The sequence below is a fragment of the Canis aureus genome, chromosome 37, assembly GCF_053574225.1.
Source record: "Canis aureus isolate CA01 chromosome 37, VMU_Caureus_v.1.0, whole genome shotgun sequence".
NCBI lineage: Eukaryota > Metazoa > Chordata > Mammalia > Carnivora > Canidae > Canis > Canis aureus.
In genome coordinates, this window is record NC_135647.1 from 4,925,885 (window position 1) to 4,950,223 (window position 24,339).

The window sequence follows — 24,339 nt, forward strand, 5'->3', positions numbered from 1 at the left end:
TATAGTTAAATGGAGATTGGTAGGAATGAGGATGTTTTTATCCTGCGTGTTTTTTTTTTTTTTTGAGTTAGTTACTGTGGTAACTGGAGCTAATAGGACAGCTCTCCACGGGCAAAATGAATCTGAGAGTTTGCAGCAGTGACCTAGATAATCCAGACAAACTGCCCACTTTTGTCTGGAGTGTCAGGGAAATTGCTCTAATTCCCCACTTCACTTTGATAGTGGGAGCCTACTCTGTTTTCTTCAGCGTCCTATTAAAGCTGAGCTCCTCTCCTTGGTCCATAGGATGGGGCTGAGTGTGTCACTTGGAGCTCATTCTCTGTAGCTCTGGCTTTGATTGCTATTGAACTGAATGGGACTGAAATAATAATTCGGTTGAACCCACGGGAGCCATATGGCCCGCTGTATAGTGCAATCATTCTTGTGTCATTTAAAGTGATGCTGTGTGAATGGCAATAACTGAGTGCTCCAATCCTGGTCACTCTTTGTTATTTTCGTCCATCCTACAGATACTTATTAAGTGTCTATTGCATGCCTGCAATGGTTCCAGGGAGCAGGATGTACGTGGATGTAGTGGAATTGGTCCTTTCTTTTGGCCACTGAGACCCAGAAACTGTTTCTTGTGTTTGGGAAATCCCCCAAATTGTTTGCTCCCTACTCCTTCCTCTCTCAGGACATCGTGTTCACTTCTTCAGCTTTGCTTTTCAGTTATGGTACAGGCTAGATTTTAAAGAGGAAGCTAGTGAAAGAAAGTCTCAGGCTTGTGTGGGTGGTGGCAGCTCTGAGTTCCAGAGCAGCAGAAGGAGAGGAGCCCCTTTAATAAAATGCCTAACACTGTCATGCTGGTGGTAGAAGCTGAAAGGTCCATGCTCAGGATAGTAACAGTGAAATCTCTATTGAAACAGCTCTATGATGTGCTTGTGAGCATTCAGTGCATCTATGTGAGATTCAGTGCATCTATGATTATTCTGTGTCCTACCAAAGGATTGATAAGTTACCCAATATATATTAATAAATATTTTTTTTCTGGATAAACTAGCTAGAGTTGGTTTCTTGTGTTTGAGATTAAATAGTTCAGTGGGGAGACCAAGACAGATGGTCAGCTCTTCTCAGGGAAGAAGCATGTCAGGAACAGAGTCATACATGAGGCCATCTCTGAGCTGAGACTTGAAAGGCGAACACAGACCTCTTCTCCATCCCTCCCCAGACCTCCCCATCCCTCATCAGTTTGACCAGGATTGCATGGACATGGTAGTAATTCAGAAGGGTTTGATTGAAACAGATACACGAAATGGGCAGATAGATGACAGCTGTCAAACCCTCTAATTTAAATTATGAATTATTATTTTTTGCTATGCTTGAAAAAATAGGGGATTTCAAATTACACATATGAGGTTTGAGTCCTCTCATTATATTAGCGAGGGTAATTAATACAACACACAGGTTCTCAAATCTCCATGGTGTAACAGAAAATGAACTCTCAATCATGTCAATATCTGTGGCTGGTGATGCCACTCCTTAGAAGAGTTCTTCTAAACAGTGGGATTCAGGCTACATCTAGTGGAACATGAAGCCTCCAAAGTCCCCTCACTATGGCACAGGCAGATAGGGAGGATGGGACACAGTGTTTCTGAACTCCCTGAGATCAGAAATGACTTCCTTCCCTCCTATTGCCTTGGTCAGGTTACTTTCATATCTCCCACCCAACTTCCAGAAAGGCTGAGGAATAGAGAGAAGCACAGAGATATTTGTTATGCCTTAACAACCTCTGCCTGTTAATCCTTGGGTCACTCAATATCCTATTCAATTCTTCCAGCACAGAAATCACACCCCCCTCCCTCCTCAAGGGAGATGACACCGAGTCCCATCTAGTTACCACAGTTAGCTCAAATCCAAGATTTCTGGGTAGGCCATATCTTCTTCACCCAAATGTTGTTCCTTTTGCTCCAGAGGCCCATGGGTGAAACATGGCAAATTATCTGTGCTCCTCCCCCTCTACATATATCCGCTACATATAATGTTGAAGCAGGAGTGAGAGATGCAATAGAATCCCCAGTGGGGAGGAAGAGGAATGGGATAGAGCTGTAAATGTCCTGTGGCAGTGATGAAATCACAGAGAGCAGAAGCTGCAAAACCCCCTTCCCTGTATTGTGGGAGGCACTTGGACTACATTTTTGTTCCTCTCCCTGAGACATTTCTTCTGTGTTCCATTTCTTTCTGGGAACTCCAGCTGTACCCTCCTGGCTGTTTTGCCCTTTCCATCATCGTCTTTGGCAACATCTGAAAAAGATGTTGAGGAATGTGACCACTTGGCAAGTTGCACAACTTTCTTGCGATCTGCTTCCATATATATGGAAAATAAGGAGCTTACAGAGAATGTCAATTTTCAAAGTGTGAAAGGGATTTTATTTATTTTCCTATTTATTTTGATTAAGGCTTGGAATTCATTTGGAAAAATAGTGTATCAATTACCCCCACCAACAAAACTTAGTAGGCTTCCAGTCTCTTTGCATCCCATCTGTTCTATGGGCCAGTAAGTCTACTCAAAATTCTCTTTGAAACATGGTTCTTAATCTGATTTCCCTCCTCCTTTCTGTTCTGCTTAGATGCTTACTTCTGTCAACTCAGCTGTGTTTCTACTGGCCCCCTCATGTGCATCATGCCCAAGCCTGGGTGCCATATTTTGATTTCTCTGTTGTTGCTCACCCAGGCCCACGTGGGTTTTGATCACTTTCCTCCAAGCATAATCAAGCAGTACATTTCTACAGACTGGAGTCAAGTATCTTTTCCTTCTTCTTCCAGGGTTCTTTGATGTCATATTGGATGTGACCTCCTCAGGGACCCTTCACATTCATACACCAGAAGTAGAATTGCTGAAGAAATGAATCTAAATGTATCCACTCTTGGATTTTGGGGAATGGGACACAATGGATAAAGTCTCTCACCTTCTATTCCTTGGTATACAGCTCTGAGATGAACTCTGCAAATCTCACAATACTGTGCAAAACTTAATGGCATTGTCTAGAGCAGTGGCCAACTCCGAAAGCATTTCCCTATTGGTTTTCCTTTTTCTTGACTCACTTCATATCCCTCATTCTCTCTTCCCAAATAAGATTTTTGCATACAAGCTTTTTGCTTAGGCCCCACTTCTGATGAATGCCTAGGTAGGGTAAGCTAGTGGAGTGTGGGAGCTGGCTGCGGGGTGGTGGTGGTAGTGGTGGTGGTGGTGGTGGTGGTGGTGGTGGTGGTGGAAGGACTCCCTTAGTGTGATCCTGACTTCTTCATACAGTTGAGCTCAGGCTTTTCCTATATAGTCAAAGTTTTATGGAACTCTTGCCACTTAAAGCCTTCTTGACCTCATAGTTCCCCTGTCCAACCTTGGATTTCCATTTGTTTGTATGCTGGCCTGCCCACCTGCTTGGAGTTTATAAGCACTCAGTTTCTCAATATATCTGGTCCCTGAATTTTTGAACATCATCTATTTCTTTAAATTTCTACTTGCCTCTCATTTCCTCACCTCACATCTATAGCATCTTACCAAATATTACCAATAGTGGGCAATTTACAAAACACTTTTCTACTTCTTAAGCCTTTTCACTAAGTTGCAAAAGCAATAGGCCTGTGGCTCACCTCCCATAGGAGCGTGTGTGGCACCATCCTGGGATGTTTCGTGTCTTCCTAACCTAAATCACCAGTGTGCCAGTCCATCCTCTGTACAGTTTCTACATTAGTCAGAATACTTATCTCTTGGGGCTACCAGTGTGAACCCTAAAATCCAGTGGATAATATCATATAGATATATTTCTCCTGCTCGTGCTATCCACTGTATGTTGGGCAGCCTCCTCCACTGTGCAGAGAGGCCATCTGGAACACACAGACTTTGTGTGTGTTCCAGAACCCTCAGGGCAAGGGAAAGACTGGGAGGAGGCTCACTGCCCCAGCTCAGAATGACACCATCATTTCTGCTTCTGGTCTGTTGGCCACTCAAATCAAAAGGCTCTACCTTCAGGGCAAGAGCATCTGCAAAATAGATGGGGAGCATGTGGATAGCTGATCAGCAGTGTTTCTGCCACCTTCATTTTGATTGAGTGTTAAATTTCTCATCTGTGGAACAGGAATTATAAAACATGCCCTAGTTTTAAGAGTCATCATGAAGTTCCGATCCAATATGCTTTTCCTGCACTTCTAATGAAATATAAAGTTTAGACACACAGTAATCCTTCATGAAAAAGAAGAATAACTCCTGTTTTAGCATTTTGTTACACTTTCTTATTCATTCCTGGAAAATCTTCAAAAAGAGAGGTTGGCTTCCATATTTCGAGGAGGACATGATAACCATGGTTGGTTTCCTTGGCTAGTTATTCCTCCCAGGACAGGTTGGTATTAACTTGGGCTGCTTTGCTCTATATCATCAACTACAAATAAAACAAAACACATAAAAAAGCGTGTCTTAAACTGATAGGCTTGCTATTTGCACTGTAATCTCATATTCCCATTCTATTCCAGATCGGTTTCTGATGGCTTCTGGTTTGCAAATCTCTCCCACAAGAGATTCATCCCAGTAAAGTGACCTGATCTGACCTATTACATCTGCTCATCTCTGCAATAAATCCTATCTAGCTTCCTCCTCAAATACTTGCATCCGCCCTCCCCAGGCCAGAGAGTTCAGCTCTTGCAGACTCACTGATCAGAAGGCCATCCTGCATTTGTATCAATCTCTCAGAATTTCAGGATACTCCTTTGATAATATGTAACTGCCTTTCCTCAAAATTATTGCCAAAAATCTCTCCCCTTCCTGAAGAACTTTCATCTGGTGGGTATTTACTACTGCAGTTCTGCTCTGTGTGGTCCGGAGGATGTTGGAGGAAAATCATCTGTACAGACTAAAGAAGTGGAGCTTTTAAAGGCTAAATGTGGTCTTTGTGGACAGCTAATAAAGATTATTGTTATTATTTTACTTCCTTAAAATATTCCAGACTCAGGATGATTTCTCCACAATTCTACCACACCATTTTGATTAGCTGATATAGTCTGCAAAATATTAATATTTTACTAATCTTTTATTTCAAATATAAGCTAAAATTCTTAATGGTGCATATTTTTTTCTTTCAACTGAAGATTTTATACACACACACACATATATATACATATATATATATATACTGTAAGATACTTTCTTTTTTTTTTTTAAGATTGTATTTATTTATTCATGAGAGGCAGAGACACAGGCAGAGGGAGAAGCAGGCTCCATGGAGGGAACCTGATATGGGACTGGGTCCTGGACTCCAGGATCATGCCCTGGGCCAAAGGCAGGTGCTAAACCACTGAGCCACTCAGGCATCCTTTATACGATACTTTCAACTTACTATTTTTTTTTTAAAATGATAGTTCTTTATGCAACAGTGGTTCATTTCTCAGAGTTCTTGTTGCAGTCACATCACTTATTGTACAACAAATGTCTTTATGTACAAAGAAGCAGATGCATTCTAATTTGCACAGCAGTAAGATTCACACCTCCAACTAGATATACAAACAATTCCTTCTGTATGCCTTTAACTTATTTTATTCTGAGCTGCACAATAACTTATGGTCAAGACACCACTTCCGATATCCTTCCTCATTGGGTCAACCCCGAATCACTAAGATGTTCCTGTCCTCAGTTTACCATGATCCCCTGAGCTGTACGGACATTAACATAATGAGTAGCATTTGTGTTGGTGGCAATATTTAGTGTAGGCTAATTCTGCCCATTTGCTTAAAGTACTTTGTGTGTAGTCTTTGAACATCAACAGGCTGGCTGGATGAATGCTAAAAATATAGGAAAAAAAAGAAAAGCTGCCCGGTCCCATTCTTTGATTTCCAACTTCAAATTAAGGTATGTTGACAACACACAAAAGGAAAGTTTTCAGATAAAAACACTTTTTGAGCTGTATAAAATGCCATTAATTGTGATGCTTTTGTAACACAGCAAATCTCTACTCTTTGCAGCTATACTGCTCCTGGAATATGTCTACGTTGGGATTGTTTTGTGATAAAAAGAGGTGGGGGTGGGAGAGAGTATGTTTTCACTCAGTCCCACATACACATATCCGTAGATGAATGCAGGGGACCACACACAGTACATACAAAGAAATTGATGTGGCACAGGATATTTACTTCTGAGCACAGCAATTAATCACTCAGGACAGCCGAATTAACCTTGCTAGGGGCTGTGAAGAATAAACTGGACCTTAAAAAAAAAAAAAAAAAGAAAAAGAAAAAAGAAAAAAATGAAAAAAGAAAAGGCAGAGGAAAGAAACTGGAAACTTTGTGACTCCTTGGCATTGGACAAAATACTCTAATCCAAAGTAGGCCCTAAATAGAATGTTAGGAAGGCCGCTTTTCCCTCACAGATCTTTCCACCTTGACACAGGTTTGGACTCCTGCATGGCTAGTGAACAGTTTTTCAGTGAATAGGCGCAAGATGCAGGATTACACATTCTAGAATTTATCAAAATATTGAGTCCTTTGATCTATGGTCTTTATTGATTTTCATGTGTTTTAGAACTCCCCAAATAACAAAACATCCAAGCCTACAGTTGAGAGAAATTTAGTGTAAATGTAATTTTAAAGAGAAATAATACATATTTTTAATTTATATGCAATCACCAATTTTTTGGGAATCTGCTCACTGTTCACATACCAGATGATCTTTGTTCTAGAATTACCTATTTACTTTTAAAACAGAAAGCAATCTAGGTACATAGATTTTGTTAAATCCAGAGAGAATTTGACTCTTGAGAAGCTTATTTTACAGGCTAAAATTAAAGTCCAGAGTGTCTTCAGGAAAATCAACACTCTGTTAAAAGCAGGACAGATTCATAAGACCTCAATATTACATATTTTCTAAGTGTCAACTGTTGTCGTCTGAATAACCCAAATTGCTTCTGAGTTAGTAGGATTCTTCTTTTTTCTCCTGCCACTGTGAGTCTTATCTCCTTGCCTGTTTCCCAGTGCATACACATAAAGGTAATTGGAGGTTAAATCTGATCAAATGAATACCCATCTTTCCCTTAATTCAAAGCTACTTTTTGCTTTTATTTGAAAAATTGATATGTTCATCCTCGTTTCATAGAAATGCAGAGAAAACACGTGTTTCTAATTCCAACTATGAATCTACTATAACTTTTGGATCCCTCTTCTGCTGAACTGAAATAAAGAATCGAGCTGTTTTGAAAAAGTGCCTAGCATAACATAGTGGAGGCACAAAGAAAACTGGAAAAGAAGGTAAAGTGATGTCCTCTTAAATTTTTTAGCAGCCAGGTCTCTCGACTGGGTTTACTTGAGGAAGTATGAGAATAACAAGAGTCACTCCATGTTGAGCAAACAAGTATGCCTGCTGGAATGGCAGTTTCTATAGATTTTTCCTTCTGGCTTCATAGGATGTCAAACCCCAGGGCACTTGGCAGCAGCTGTCTCCCCGTGTCCAGGAGGCTGCTGGGGTCATGCAGTGGTTCTCCTGCACAAACAGTTCCCAGGATTCCAGAGAGTCATAGCACTTTGCACTGCGGTCACCACTGCCCTGCTGCCACACTTCACTTCCCCAAACGTGTCCACTTGGCACGGGCTGGTACGCACCTGGCTGGGCTCCCTGAAGGAGCGGGCTCCTCCTCAGCAAGGAAGCCAGGAGCTGTCCCTGTTCCTGTGGACCAAGAGATGCTGCTCATGCATCCCTACCTGGTGGCCTCTCTCTGAGGCAATCTCACCTGTTTTGGACCCCCCTGCAAGATCTTGGTGCTTCCTTTCTGACCCTTTGTCCCTCAAGAAACGGGGTCCTCCCAAACTATGGAGAACAGTTACCCCATGTCCACATGGATGACGTGTTTCCTTCCCTTCCCTTGAGAGGCATACCATCCATCTGCCAACAGTCAGGCTGCCCTTTAGAAACAACTGCTGTTTTTATTTCCCACCTGACTCCATGTGTTGTTAGAGTCTGTTTATCTGAATCTTGATTTTAAAAAATGTTCTCTCAATAACGGATGGTTCTGTGATGACTTTGAGTTTTTTGTTTCCTTTTCCCTAAAACATTTGCTTCATGTAAGTATGACTTCTAAGAGTCTCTGAAATAGTTCTAATTTCATTTTCAACTATTAATCAATGCTAATGAATTTTTAATGATTATTTTATAAAGGTGATCTGCATTTGTGTAAGACTTTGTTTTTTTACCTAAAGAGTCAGATTCAACAATACTTATTTACTTCAGGTTATTTTTTCTTTTGGTCATTCATAATAATAGTTTTTATCATGTGGGAATCCTTATTGTCTTTCTTTTACACTTCCTCAAAGATTTCGTTGAGAATGTAATAAATCATAATACATTTTTTAAAATTAAAATACACTTTAAATAAAATAATTCTGTCTGATAAAGTCTCATAAGAAAATCATCTTGGTTTTCTCTCTTAAAGTTCTGGGTATGAAACCAAGCAGGCAAAATAAACATAAAAACTAAACAAAAAAAACAAAGGAACAAAATAAAAAGTAATAATAAAATTACTTATAACTTGGGCATTACAGAACTTACATTTGATTTGGGCATTGTCACTCGCTAGGTATGCAACCTTAGCCATTCTGTGATTCAGTAACTTCTTGATTTCCATTTCCTAAGTAGTCAAATAAGGATGATGGACTATCTTATTTGTATAGTCTCTCCCGATTCCTAAAATACTGTTAATTTGGTAACTTTTTCTGTTTGGGTCAGATAATTTGGGTAAGTAGTCAGTATCTGAGAAAAATTCTGTATAACTATGAGTAGATTAAAATCCACTGGAGATCTAAACATAAGCCAAATATAAACCCGCTAACATTTGTGTTTGTTCTAGTAATTTCATCATTAAAATATTATTAAGGATTTTTAGACAGGTTTTCATGGTAATTATTCATTTGTAAAATATAAGCCTAAATTTAGGTTTAAAAAAGAAATGTTTAAGGATAAGACCGTTGCATAGAAAATAACAATTGGTATTAAGCAAGAATAGTAGTTACCATTTGAAACTAACTATAAAGAGCATTAAGAGCTACTACTGCTTGTATGATCTAGGAGATGTGGACCAAAAAAGTCAAAGGGGAGGGCTTGACGTGACACATGTTTGAAGTTTTTAGTTCATATATTTTAAATGCCATTTGTGTTAGAAAATGGAGCTCTCTCAAATAATTGGCAAACATCAGAACTAGTCCTGTCAGCATTTTGCTGAGTTGAAATTTGCTGCGTTATCAAAGCACAGATTTTTTTTTTTTAACAAGTGAAGAACACTTATTCATGTAGCTGACATGAAATTAATCTAGCTGGGAGGCCTAGGATATTTCCATCACCAACAACAGCATCTACAGTTTCCTCCTCTAGTTCAGGATCACAAGTGTATTTTTTCGGGTCCTTCATTTGTCCTCTTTGCTCAGGGGAAGTGAAGTCAGGTCTACCCTTCATGATGTGTTGGAGGAATTCTATCATCTTGTGCTCAGAACGTGAAGCCCTTGACACCCGGTTTTCTGGGACAGGCACTTTAACCAGAAGACAGAGATCATTATCTGTGCTTGGCCATCACTGGGTCTCTGATTCCCTCCTTATCCAACTTGATGACTTTTGAGCTCTTGATTCAAAGTTATTGGAATTTGCCTGAAAAGGTGAATTTCTGAAAATAAAGTGGAAAACGTGATGATATTGGTTCTGCTAGCTTTTCTAACCATCTCAGCAAGTGTGGAGTAATTTTTTTTTAAAGATTTATTTATTTGAGGGGTGGGGAAAGGGTGGGGGGATGGAAGGAGAGGGAGAGAGAATCTTAAGCAGTATCCCTGATGAAGTCTCAAGACCCTGAGGTCATGGCCTGAGCTGAAATCAAGAGTTAGACTCTTAATGGACTCAGCCACCCAGATGCTCCCAAATATGAAATGTTTTTTATGTATCTCTCTTTAGGATATAATGCGTGGGTTTAGTAATGTAGGCAAATCCAATTAGTTCTGTACTGAGATCTCAAAACTTTCCTCCTTTGGATGCTCTGATGTAGAGAAAATTCTATTTTCTGTACAGAACTATGAAATGATAACCCAGATAATTTTTTTCTACCTTCGTTTAAATGATAGCTCCAAAAATCAGGTATCCAAATATTTTTCTTTTAGCTAAATGTTCAGTTCCTTATGGGAATACAAACCTCTATATTTTAAAATTTCTTTAATGTTTAATCATGTTAATATGTACAGATACCATAATGTATGTAAAATGATCACATCTTCTTGTATGATTTACCTTACCCATAAGTTTAACATTGTCTAACAAGCTCTTGAATAGCATGTCACTGCAGAAAATGTGATGATTTTCACATAAACAATGAGAAAGAAAGTTCCTTCTCAAACTTTCTTTTTTTTTTTTTTTTTAGGGTTTCAGAATATAAGCATATTGCTTTGGTTTTATTCTAAGAAATACTCATAGTTTCACTTAATTTTATTTTACAATACATTGGTTCTCTTTCTAACAAGCACTTTATGTGATCCTTCTAAGTATTTGATTAAGTTATTTAAAGCCAAGGAAGAACTGGGGACAACAAATATGTACAATAATTTTTCTTAGCAATGAGCTTAAAATTACATAATCAATAAGCATTTAATTTTAATTGTATTACTAAAGATTAATCTTATAAAGTAGGTCAGCTATGTAGTAATTTAACATAACTCAGGATAAGTAGATATTAATTATTTAGGTGCGGAGAAGCACTGAGACATACCACACAAATTGAATGCAATTTAAAGTGATTAGCTTTACACATTTTTGATATAGTGTCATTGAATCTGAGAACTTGAAGCAGAAGAGAAGTATGAAGCCAAAGAGCTTTTGTGACTTCCAGACCACCCGTGAGAATGAGCTTCTGATGTTGGATTTTCTTCCTCTTCCTCACATGGTTAGTCTTCACATTCTTTTAGAGACACTTCAAGTCACACCAGTATACAGGACATTATGAAATTCCCTGAGATGAATTCATTTGTATTGGTTTGTTTTAAGGATATCTGTTGAGTAGCTGTTCTTCTCACAGGGAGAAAATGTGGACGTGCAGACACAGACGTGATCATGGAAGTGGGAGAGCAACATGAAGGTTACCTGATGGAAACTAGCATTAGGAGGGGTGCAGAGAGAGCCAGTGGGAGTAGAAGCAGGAGGCAGACTACTCAGCAGTGGGAAGAATGTGCGTCTCCCCATGAAAGTGCTGAGCAAGCAAGCTGATTATGCCATCTCTGCCGAGGAGGATGACAGTGTCTGAGATGAATCATTTATGACCATGAGACCTGCTGCTGAGATCCCTACATCACCAAATCGGGCTACACAAACGGGGCGGGGGGGGCAGATAATTTGAATAACAATCTCAACTGCAAAGATGAAAACAGAATCGAAATTCACCAAATATTAATGAGAAGCTAGAACAAAAAAAATGAATGTCAAACTCACTAAAAACAATGACTTACACCTGAGGAAAATAAATACACACTTTTAAAACAGCTAGTACACCTTCAATGGAGACGGGATAAGGAATGAATGGCACTAGACACACACTGGATAATCCTCAGTTCATACTTTGCATCACATACGAATGATGAACTCACAGTGGATTATAGGGTTAAATGTAAAGTCGAAAGCTATAAGACTTCTAGGAGAATATAGAAGAGAAAATCATGTGATCTGGGCTACACACAAATTTCCTAGGTGTGACACCAAAAGCAGAACTCATAAAGAAAATGAGCTGCTAATTGGGACTTTATCAATTATATGAATATCTGCTTTCTGAAGGACTCTGCTAAGATAATTAAAATAAGTCATAGAAAAGACCAATCACCGATATACAAATTACATATTGATTAAAGGACTAATATTCAGAATATATACAGGATTGTCAGAAGTCAAAAATAATGCAAAAAAAAAAACAATTCAACAATACAATGGACAAAATAATTGAGCAGTTACTTGCTAAAAAAAGATCTGTGGATGATAAGTAAACATGTAAAAAGATGCTCACTATCATTAGTCATTAGGAAAATGCAAATTAAAACCACAATAAGACACCAATACATACATATTAGAATGGCAAACAAAACAGAACGAAACAAAACTGCCATTACCAAGAACTAACAAGGCTGTGGAAAACTACAGCTCCCATGTATTGTGAATGGCAATGCAAAATGGTTAAAACACTCTGGAAAAACATTTGATGTTTCCTATAAAGTTAAACATGCACTTACTGTATGCTCCAGCAATCCCAGTCCTACGCATTTATCTAAGAGAAATTAAGATGTATGCACATACAGACACCTGCAGCTGGGGACTGGGTAAACAAATTGTGGTATATCCATTCAATGAACTGCTACTCAGTGATAAAAAGCAACACATCCCCGACGCACTCAAAAGCATGGGTGGATTGCTAATGCATTATGCTAAGCAAAAGAAGCCAGACTCCAAGAGCCACATATTTTATGATTTCATTTTTATGACATTCTTGCAAAGCCAAGCTATCAGTGGTCACTAGGAAACAGGAGTGAAGCCAGGGGTTAGTTTCAAAGAAACAAGGAAGACTTTTTTTCAGGTGAGGAGTATCTTCACTGAGGCAGTAGGTACTTATATGATTATGTGTTTGTCAAAACTTGCAGAACTGAGTGCTGTACTGTTTTTAATGCATTTACATTATACTTTAATGAAAACAAAATTAAACACAAACCTTAGATAAGGGAGAAAACTGGAAATATAATAAAGCATATAAATAAATGAATACAATTCAGTAAACAAAGTTATGAAAAAAGAACAAATAGTTCTCAGAGATCTTAGAATAAAAAATAATTATAGATTTGTAAAATCAGTATATGGAATGAATAGGAGAAGGATAAAGGTAAAAGAAAATTCATATCAGGTATAATTCAAGTTAGTCATCAGATGCTATATCATATTTATACAAATATATTCTTGACAACAAAATGATTCAATAACTATAAAAATGAAAAGGTGGAAAAAGTTATTTCAGTACAGATTAAATTAAATCAGATTACACTATTGGAATTATGAAAAAATACTTAAATGTCACATAGAACATTCAGGTACATAATACACGGACTGAAGTTATGTGTGATGCATGTGTTGGAAAGAAGTGATAGGTACCATAAGTCCCATTGGCTTGTTGACTCATATTTCTGTCTCCATCAAGATAAGGCTTTTTTCCTTTTATTTATTTATTTAAATATTTTATTTATTTATTCATGGGAGACACAGAGAGAGAAAGAGGCAGACACAGTCAGAGGGAGAAGCAGGCTCCACACAGGAAGCCTGATGTGGGACTCGATCTGCAGACTCCAGAATCACGCTCTGGGCCAAAGGCAGATGCTTAACCGCTGAGCCACCCAGGCGTCCCAGGCATTTCCTTTTAATGACCTGGCCAGAACCAGTCTGCATCAAGATGGGTGTCCTATACCTTGACTCTTGATGGGTAGTTACTTGGTATCGAGATCTCTGCTAAGGCTGCCAGGAAAAACCAAAGGCCTCCACGATTTGGCTCCTCAGCAGCAAATGCAAAAGCGTAAAAGCAGCACCATTGCCCCGTTTTCTTTTTGGAAATCTCACAGCACTGTATCATTGTAGCAGGGAATACAACACATCTGGAATCCTAGTTATAAGGAATTCTAGAGAATATAGGCTTTTGCACATCTGCATGTCGGAAGTTTAAAAATAGGTTTTGAATACAATCTGCCACACCATCAAAAACATCATCTAGTGTGTGTTGGGGTGGGGGGGAGGTACACATATATGTGCATATTACACTAGGCTTAAACAATGTTTCTGTGCCTTCACAGATACAGACTGGGCATCTGGTATGGAAGGGATATTTACTTTTCATTGTAAAACTTGTTCATATTGTTTATACATATGCAGGTACTTTTTACTATATATAGGTACTCTTTATTAAGAGACTGGGTTTTGGAATAAGAGCTCTTACAACATGCAGAGTGTTCTATTTGGTCTTTATAGCAATGCTGAGAGAAAGACTTGGCAAACATTGTTAATAACATTTTCTAATAGTGGATCATGAACTGCCACATTTTTAGTGCTGAAATTCACCAGCCTTGAAGCATGCTAAAATTTATTTAAAAGTGTAATGTTAGTGGGACTGGATAGTCTTTACTTGAGGGCAATTCAGCAATATTTATAAAAATTAAACATGTTTATACCCTTATATTTAGCACTTCTACTTGGATTTTATTCTGCATAAACATTTCCACAAATGTTTGAGAGGACATCTACAAGAAAGTTTCTTGTAGCTTCCTTCATAAAGCAACCGAAAAGAATCTCAGGGGTGCCTGAGTGGCTCTGTTGGTTAAATGTCTGCTTTCTGCTCAAGTCATAATCCCAGGGTCCTGCAATTGAGCTACATGTCAGGCTCCCTGCTTAGCAGGTAGTCTGCTTCTCCCTCTCCCTCTGCCCCTCCCTCCCGCTTATGCCTGAGATCTTTCTCTCTCTCATAAATAAATAAAATCTTAAAGAAAAAGAATAATCTCAATGCACACCAATATGAAACTGGTTAGATAATGAAAACCTACGTAGCCCTTGAAAATAAAGAAGTAGGTAATATATGGACGAGCAAACTGTGTCCTAGACATATGAACTGAAAAAAATCAAGTTGAAAAATATTGAATATATTCTTATTCATGTGTAAAGACAGTATTAATATTTATGGAGAATATATTAAGACTCATGAAAAGCATTGTAGTTACATGCATGGAATTACTCAGAGTGTTACAACTGATGGGTGAACATTTCAGAGGCTCTTGTTTTCAAGTTTTGTTTATATGAGGTCTGCATTGAATTAACTATATGTAATATCTGCAATATGAAAGTAAAAATATAAAAATAAGACAATAAAAACACGAGATGATTAAAAGAGATGATTTCTATGATTCCCATAATATAATATTGTATGAGTTTTGCTTGTGAATCTGCTAAAAGCCCGAGGGGACTGATGCAATGGTTTCTTATCCCCACTCTTAAGGGAGTAGGCTGGTAGAAGGGAATTGCTGAGTAACTGAATGTTAGAAGTCCTACTGCATTTGAATCAAAGCTCTGTCATTTCTTTAGCAATTTGTATAATATAGCTGAGCCACATTTTTCTGATTTGTAAAATGAGAGTAATAAAAATACGTAGAATGCTGCTCAGAAAATTAGATAAGATGATTTAAAGAACCACTGATTAAAATCCAGTGTATTGTTAACAAGATACATAAAAACTACTTTATGAAGAGCTGTGACCATACATATTCAAGAACTATCTTTGAAAATATTATAAAAAATAAAAATAAAAAAAAAGAAAATATTATAAAAAATAACAATGCATAGATACTCTGAGATACCCAATATAGGATGATGCCACCGGCCAGGTTGGCCACCAGCTCCAAGGATGGAGATCCACGTCGTAGAAGAAGAATGTGGAGCTCCTGACTGAAATCCAAATTCAGGCTCGTGAAGGGACTAGCAGCACAATAACTTTCACAATTGCCTGTCCAATGAGGTTTATTATGATTATATAATAATCATAAACCACGTTTCTGGTTTATCAACTTGAGTTTTGGGATATAGGTGGTTTGTTTGTTGGCTCAGCCCACTGTGACAATTGGGTTTTGTCTGGTGTAATGTAAGCTGTGGGTATATTATTAATTTGCATGTTGATGTTCCTACATCAAGTTAGTGGAATTTTCCTCCTAAAAACAAAATAACCCTGTACTAATGTAGTTCAAATTTACACAATGCATTTCCATATGCAATATTTAGGAATTGGACAGGCACAGTGCAATTTAGATACTTTAACATTTAATAATATAAAATGCATTCTATTTTATTGTGATACTAATTCAAGTTATTTTATATTTTTAACCTTTTTGCCTTTTGATATTAGGAGATATTTCATATGTATGCAAAGCATAAAGCATAACAAAATGATACCAATGTACCCACTACCCAGATCTATCAAATCCTAATGTTTTGCCATTGTTGCTTCTGATACTTTTTTTTAATAAATTTATTTTTTATTGGTGTTTAATTTACCAACATACAGAATAACACCCAGTGCTCATCCCGTCAAGTGCCCCCCTCAGTGCCCGTCACCCATTCACCCCCACCCCCTGCCCTCCTCCCCTTCCACCACCCCTAGTTCATTTCCCAGAGTTAGCAGTCTTTACTTTCTGTCTCCCTTTCTGATATTTCCCACACATTTCTTTTCCCTTCCCTTATATTCCCTTTCACTATTATTTATATTCCCCAAATGAATGAGAACATATAATGTTTGTCCTTCTCCGATTGACTTACTTAATACCCTCCAGTTCCATCCACATCGAAGCAAATGGTGGGTATTTGTCGTTTCTAATGGCTGAGGAATATTCCATTGGATACATAGACCACATCTTCTTTATCCATTCATCTTTTGATGGACACTGAGGCTCCTTCCACAGTTTGGCTACTGTGGCCATTGCTGCTATAAACATTGGAGTGCAAGTGTCCCTGCGTTTCATTGCATCTGTATCTTTGGGGTAAATCCCAAACAGTGCAATTGCTGGGTCGTAGGGCAGGTCTATTTTTAACTCTTTGAGGAACCTCCACACAGTTTTCCAGAGTGGCTGCACCAGTTCACATTCCCACCAACAGTGTAAGAGGGTTCCCTTTTCTCCGCATCCTCTCCAACATTTGTGGTTTCCTGCCTTTTTAATTTTCCCCATTCTCACTGGTGTGAGGTGGTATCTCATTGTGGTTTTGATTTGTATTTCCCTGATGGCAAGTGATGCAGAGCATTTCTCATGTGCATGTTGGTCATGTCTATGTCTTCCTCTGTGAGATTTCTCTTCACGTCTTTTGGCCATTTTATGATTGGATTGTTTGTTTCTTTGGTGTTGAGTTTAATAAGTTCTTTATAGATCTTGGAAACTAGCCCTTTATCTGATACGTCATTTGCCAATATCTTCTCCCATTCTGTAGGCTTTTAGTTTTGTTGACTGTATTCTTTGCTCTGCAAAAGCTTCTTATCTTGATGAAGTCCCAATAGTTCATTTTTGCTTTTGTTTCTTTTGCCTTCATGGATGTATCTTGCAAGAAGTTACTGTGGCCGAGTTCAAAAAGGGTGTTGCCTGTGTTCTCCTCTAGGATTTTGATGGAGTCTTGTCTCACATTTAGATCTTTCATCCATTTTGAGTTTATCTTTGTGTCTGGTGCAAGAGAGTGGTCTAGTTTCATTCTTCTGCATGTGGATGTCCAATTTTCCCAGCACCATTTATTGAAGAGACTGTCTTTCTTCCAATGGATAGTCTTTCCTCCTTTATCGAATATTAGTTGACCATAAAGTTCAGGGTCCACCTCTGGGTTCTCTATTCTGTTCCATTGATCTATGTGTCTGTTTTTGTGCCAGTACCACACTGTCTTGATGACCACAGCTTTGTAGTACAACCTGAAATCTGGCATTGTGATGCCCCCAGATATGGTTTTCTTTTTTAAAATTCCCCTGGCTATTCGGGGTCTTTTCTGATTCCGCACAAATCTTAAAATAATTTGTTCTAACTCTCTGAGAAAGTCCATGGTATTTTGATAGGGATTGCATTAAATGTGTAAATTGCCCTGGGTAACATTGACATTTTCACAATATTAATTCTGCCAATCCATGAGCATGGAATATTTTTCCATCTCTTTGTGTCTTCCTCAATTTCTTTCAGAAGTGTTCTATAGTTTTTAGGGTATAGATCCTTTACCTCTTTGGTTAGGTTTATTCCTAGGTATCTTATGCTTTTGGGTGCAATTGTAAATGGGATTGACTCCTTAATTTCTCTTTCTTCATCTCATTGTTAGTGTATAGAAATGCCACTGGTTTCTGGGCATTGATTTTGTATCCTGCCACACTACCAAATTGCTCTATGAGTTCTAGCAATCTTGGGGTGGAGGCTTTTGGGTTTTCTATGTAGAGTATCATGTCATCAGCGAAGAGGGAGAGTTTGACTTCTTCTTTGCCAATTTGAATGCCTTTAATGTCTTTTTGTTGTCTGATTGCTGAGGCTAGGACTTCCAGTACTATGTTGAATAGCAGTGGTGAGAGTGGACATCCCTGTCTTGTTCCTGATCTTAGGGGAAAGGCTCCCAGTGCTTCCCCATTGAGAATGATATTTGCTGTGGGCTTTTTGTAGATGGTTTTTAAGATGTTGAGGAAAGTTCCCTCTATTCCTACACTCTGAAGAGTTTTGATCAGGAATGGATGCTGTATTTTGTCAAATGCTTTCTCTGCATCTAATGAGAGGATCATATGGTTCTTGGTTTTTCTCTTGCTGATATGATGAATCACATTGATTGTTTTATGAGTGTTGAACCAGTCTTGTGTCCCGGGGATAAATCCTACTTGGTCATGGTGAATAATTTTCTTAATGTATTGTTGGATCCTATTGGCTAGTATCTTGTTGAGACTTTTTGCATCCATTTTCATGAGGGATATTGGTCTGTAATTCTTCTTTTTGGTGGGGTCTTTGTCCGGTTTTGGAATTAAGGTGATGCTGGCCTCATAGAATGAATTTGGAAGTACTCCATCTCTTTCTATCTTTCCAAACAGCTTTAGTAGAATAGATATGGTTTCTTCTTTAAACGTTTGATAGAATTCCCCTGGGAAGCCATCTGGCCCTGGACTTTTGTGTCTTGGGAGGTTTTTGATGACTGCTTCAATTTCCTCCCTGGTTATTGGCCTGTTCAGGTTTTCTATTTCTTCCTGTTCCAGTTTTGGTAGTTTGTGGCTTTCCAGGAATGCGTCCATTTCTTCTAGATTGCCTAATTTATTGGCGTATAGCTGCTCATAATATGTTTTTAAAATCGTTTGTATTTCCTTGGTGTTGGTAGTGATCTCTCCTTTCTCATTCATGATTTTATTAATTTGAGTCTTCTCTCTCTTCTTTTTAATAAGGCTGGCTATTGGTTTATCTATCTTATTAATTCTTTCAAAGAACCAACTCCTGGTTCTGTTGATCTGTTCCACAGTTCTACTGGTCTCGATTACGTTGAGTTCTGCTTGAATCTTTATTAACTCTCTTCTTCTGCTGGGTGTAGGATCTATTTGCTGTTTATTCTCTAGCTCCTTTATGTGTAAGGTTAGCTTTTGTATTTGAGTTCTTTCCAGTTTTTGAATGGATGCTTGTATTGCGATGTATTTCCCCCTTAGGACTGCTTTTGCTGCATCCCAAAGATTTTGAACGGTTGCATCTTCATTCTCATTAGTTTCCATGAATCTTTTTAATTCTTCCTTAATTTCCTGGTTGACCCTTTCATCTTTAGCAGGATGGTCCTAAACCTCCATGTGTTTGAGGTCCTTCCAAACTTCTTGTTGTGATTTAGTTCTGATTTCAAGGCATTATGGTCTGAGAATATGCAGGGGACGATCCCAATCTTTTGGTATCGGTTCAGACCCGATTTGTGACCCAGTATGTGGTCTATTCTGGAGAAAGTTCCATGTGCATTTGAGAAGAATGTGTATTCAGTTGAGTTTGGATGTAAAGTTCTGTAGATATCTGTGAAATCCATCTGGTCCAGTGTATCATTTAAAGCTCTCGTTTCTTTGGAGATGTTGTGCTTAGAAGACCTATCGAGTATAGAAAGAGCTAGATTGAAGTCACCAAGTATAAGTGTATTATTATCTAAGTATTTCTTCACTTTGGTTATTAATTGACTTATATATTTGGCAGCTCCCACATTCGGGGCATATATATTGAGGATTGTTAAGTCCTCTTGTTGGATAGATCCTTTAAGTATGATATAGTGTCCCTCTTCATCTCTCACTACAGTCTTCGGGGTAAATTTTAGTTTATCTGATATAAGGATGGCTACCCCTGCTTTCTTTTGAGGACCATTTGAATGGTAAATGGTTCTCCAACCTTTTATTTTCAGGTTGTAGGTGTCCTTCAGTCTAAAATGAGTCTCTTGTAGACAGAAAATTGATGGGTCCTGCTTTTTTATCCAGTCTGAAACCCTGCGCCTTTTGATGGGGTCATTAAGCCCGTTCACGTTCAGAGTTACTCTTGAAAGATCTGAGTTTAGTGTCATCATGATATCTATTCAGTCCTTGTTTTTGTGGATTGTTCCACTGGACTTCTTCTTAAAAGGGAATTTTAAGAGTCCCCCTTAAAATTTCTTGCAGAGCTGGTTTGGAGGTCACATATTCTTTCAGTTGCTGGCTGTCTTGGAAGCTCTTTATCTCTCCTTCCATTTTGAATGAGAGCCTCGCTGGATAAAGTATTCTTGGTTGCATGTTCTTCTCATTTAGGACCCTGAATATATCCTGCCAGCCCTTTCTGGCCTGCCAGGTCTCTGTGGAGAGGTCTGCTGTTACCCTAATACTCCTCCCCATAAAAGTCAGGGATTTCTTGTCTCTTGATGCTTTAAGGATCTTCTCTTTATCTTTGGAATTTGCAAGCTTAACTATCAGATGTCGAGGTGTTGAACGGTTTTCATTGATTTTAGGGGGGATCTCTCTATTTCCTGGATCTGAATGCCTGTTTCCCTTCCCAGATTAGGAAAGTTTTCAGCTAGGATTTGTTCAAATACATATTCTGCCCTCTGTTCCTTTCGGTGCCCTCAGGAACCCCAATTAAACATAGGTTTTTCTTCCTCAGGCTGTCGTTTATTTCCCTTAATCTATCTTCATGGTCTTTTAATTGTTTGTTTCTTTTTTCCTCAGTTTCCCTCTTTGCCGTCAACTTGTCTTCTATGTCAGTCACCCGTTCTTCCACGTCCTTAACCCTCGTCGTTAGGACTTCTAGTTTGGATTGCATCTCATTCAATTGATTTTTAATTTCTGCCTGATTGGATCTAAATTCTGCAGTCATGAAGTCTCTTGAGTCCTTTATACTTTTTTCTAGAGCCACCAGTAGCTGTATAATAGTGCTTCTGAATTGGCTTTCTGACATTGAATTGTAATCCAGATTTTGTAACTCTGTGGGAGAGAGGACTGTTTCTGATTCTTTTGAGGTGAGGTTTTCCTTCTAGTCATTTTGCTCAGTGCAGAGTGGCCAAAAACAAGTTGTATTGGGAAAAGGAGAAAAAGAGAGAGAGAGAAGGAAAGAAAAGAGAAAAAGAAAAAAGAAAAAGGGAAGAAAAAAAGGAAAAAAGAGAAGAAAAAGAGAAAGAAAAAGAAAGAAAGGTGAAAAAAAAGGTGGCGGAAGCAATCAAAAATCAAAAAGAAAAAAAAAAAAAAAACCACGGGGGAGTATCTTCTGATTCTGTATACTTTAAGTCCCTTGACGTCCCCTGGAACAGGTCCGTCTCGCTGGTGTTCTGGGGGAGGGACCTGTTGTGCTGATTTCCAGGTGTTAGCACTTGGGGGAGCTGCTGTGCCCCCTGCCTGGTGCAGGGCTCAGTGGGGGTTGTTTACCCCGTGAGGCCCCAGGAGGAACAACCACCGTGGCGGCGGCAGCTCTGGAGCCCTGGAGTCAGCCCCAGCAGTAGCTCCGGAGCTCTCCGTCTGCAGGGCCTGGAGGCTCCGGGCGGGGCCGCTGATCTGCTCAGCTGGGGCAGGAGCGTCCTCGCTGTCCTGGGCCCTCCCGGCCTCTGCCTGTCCCGGGGGGAGGCCGGATCCCGGGCTGTGTCCCGCGCCCAGTGCTCCGGGGCCTGCGCTGTTGGATTCATGCTCCCGCCCCGCAGCCCCCTCCGCGGAGCCGCCCCCGAGCCCCCCCCCAACTGCTCCTGCCCCGCAGCCCCCTCCGCGGAGCCGCCCCCGAGCCCCCCGAGCTGCTCCGGGTCCCGCCGTGCGCGCTGCAGCCCTTAGGGAGCTCGGCGCACTCTCCCGGGGCGCAGGTGTCTGTTACTGTCCCCCGGAGCCCGAGGGCATCCCCGCCCTCCTGGGTCCTGCTCCACCTCCCTGGAGCCCCTTTCCCCCGGGAAGGTCGGTGCAGCTCCTGCTCCTCCGGGACGGGGCTCTCCTGTCCTGGGGACACTCGCCCCGGCCTCAGCCCGGCTCCTCGCGGGGCCCCTCCCCCTTGGAGGCCTTTTGTTCCTTTATTTCTTTTTCCCCGTCTTCCTACCTTGATAGAAGCGCGAACTCTTCTCACTGTAGCTTTCCAGCTGGTCTCTCTTTAAATCTCAGGCCGAATTCGTAGATTTTCAGGATGAGTTGAAGGTTATCTAGGTAATTTGGTGGGGACAGGTGACTTGGGGACCCTACTCTTCCACCGTCTTGCCCCTCCTCCTGCTTCTGATACTTTTAAGAAACAAAATGTTTCAGAAGCATTTGAAGACCCCTACGTATCCAAGTAAAAATTTGCTTCTTCTCTACACAGAGATAATAACCATCTTGAATTTAGTATTCACTGTTGTCATGAATATCTCCAAATAGGTATGTAAATAGGTATCTACATATAATATGTAACCCTGCTTGGCAAATTTTAAAATTTATAAACTGACGATACTGTGTATGTTGTGCATTTTGTTTTTCTTACTCAACATTATATACTTTTTAAGATTATATTTATTTGTCAGCAAGAGTGAAAGAGAGAGAGAGAGAGAGAGAGAGCACAAGCAGGGGGAGAGGCAGGCAGATGGAGAGGCAGGCTCCCCGCTGAGCAGGGGGACCGCTGCGGGGCTCAATCCCAGGACCCTGGGAGATCCTGACCTGAGCTGAAGGCAGAAGCTTAACCAACTGAGCCTCTCAGGTGTCCCTCAACATTATATTTTGATATATTCATATTAATAATGCAGTTCTGTTTCAATCATTTTAACTTCATTTAGCATTCTAGTGTGTATATGCCAAGATTTTCAAATTATCGCTGAGTACTGAAATTATTTCTATTACTTTTACTATTATAAGATGCTGCTGTAGATGTTTTTATACATGATTCCTGATGCATATTGTTTTTTTAAGATATATACAAAGATGGAGAATTATAGGATCAGAGCTCATTCATATCTTTAACTTTACCAACTGTTGTTGTAATTGCTCTCCCAAGAAGTTTAATTAATACTGACTTCCACTATCTCAGTATGAGACTTCTTTCTCTATATCTTCTCAACACATTTTTAATTTCTGCCTCTCTGATAGATGCTAAATTATGTTTTAGTATTTCAACTAGTGTTTCTCTGCTTGTGGATGTAATTGAGCATGTTTTTGTTTCTTTTGGACATTTGAATTTCCTTACTTGGGAGTTCCTTATACTTAATGATTTTCCATTTGGAGTGATTGTTTATCACAGATTTGGAGAAGATAATTTTATAATTTGAAGGCTAATCCTTTGTTGATTAAGTATTTGCAGATATATTCTTCCAAATGGCAGCTTGTGTTTTCTACTCTTTAAAATGCACCTGTTGTTTTACTTTTAATGTGGTCAAGCGTATTTTTTTTTCCTAGTATCTAATTTTTAAGTCTTAAGCAGAAAATGATTTCCTGGCCAGATATATATACAATATTCTATTTTCTGATAAAAGCCAATTGACTTTGCTTTTCACATTTAAGTTTTAGCTCCAGCTATAGTTCTATTTCTTTATGGTGTGAGGTAGGGATCAAACTTTAATTGTTCCAACTAACTGTGTGACCTACGATCTCAGCAGCAAGCGGCTGTTGTCTACTCTTTCTAACTTCACCTCCGTCATATATTGTTTTCAAATAATGTGTGGGTATATTTCTCTGCTTCTTGTTTTGTTTCACTTGCAGTTTTTTTGTCCCTGCACTTCAAGTATGGATTATTATTATTATTTAAAGATTTATTTATTATTTTTTTAGAGAAGAGAGAGAGAAATAAAGTGTGTAAGAGAGAAGGGCAGAGAGAGAGGGGAGGTAGACTCCCCACAAAGTGCGGAGCTCCATGTGGGGCTGGATCTCAAGACTCTGAGATCATGACCTGAATGGAAACCAAGAGTCAGATGCTTAAGTGACTGAGTCACCTAGGTGTCCCTAATTTATTGTTATGTGTATTAATCTTGTTATCTGAATAGAGCCAAAAATATGTCAGGAAACACCATTCTCAGGTTGACTCTTTGTACTTTCATGGGTATTTGAAGGTAGGTATTGAAGGTATTATGCTGCATCCCCAATTCCTCCTTGCTTCAGAAGGGCAACCTCTTCAAAGAGAGGATCAGTTAGAACAGAAAAAGAGAAGTCACTTGGAGTCAGAATATGTTGGTCTTGGTTTTGGACATGTCCTTCTGTTACTTTTGTTATAAAAGATGTATAAAATCAGTGGTGATTTTATACATCACTGCAAATAAGGTGATGATTATACTGAAAACCATTATGCTAATATTAGTTATTATAATTATCTTAAAAATGCCTTTTTAGAAAGTGGAAGTGA

At 39.2% G+C, this 24,339-nt stretch overlaps 1 long non-coding RNA gene across 9 annotated transcripts in view; it reads left to right on the plus strand.

Annotated features, from left to right (window-relative positions):
- The window catches only part of LOC144306390 (uncharacterized), a 208,234-nt gene that overhangs the window by 57,759 nt on the left and 126,136 nt on the right, over nucleotides 1–24,339 (plus strand). For 2 of the 9 annotated variants that reach the window (XR_013373466.1, XR_013373457.1), the window contains one exon: nucleotides 4,507–4,957. The exons of 4 other annotated variants lie outside the window; for them this stretch is intronic. This is a non-coding gene — a long non-coding RNA (uncharacterized LOC144306390). Of the gene's footprint in view, nucleotides 1–4,506; nucleotides 4,958–7,114; nucleotides 7,267–10,804; nucleotides 10,926–11,057; nucleotides 14,878–24,339 lie in introns of those variants that run through there. 3 more of the 9 variants (XR_013373458.1, XR_013373461.1, XR_013373464.1) reach the window with 3 other exon arrangements.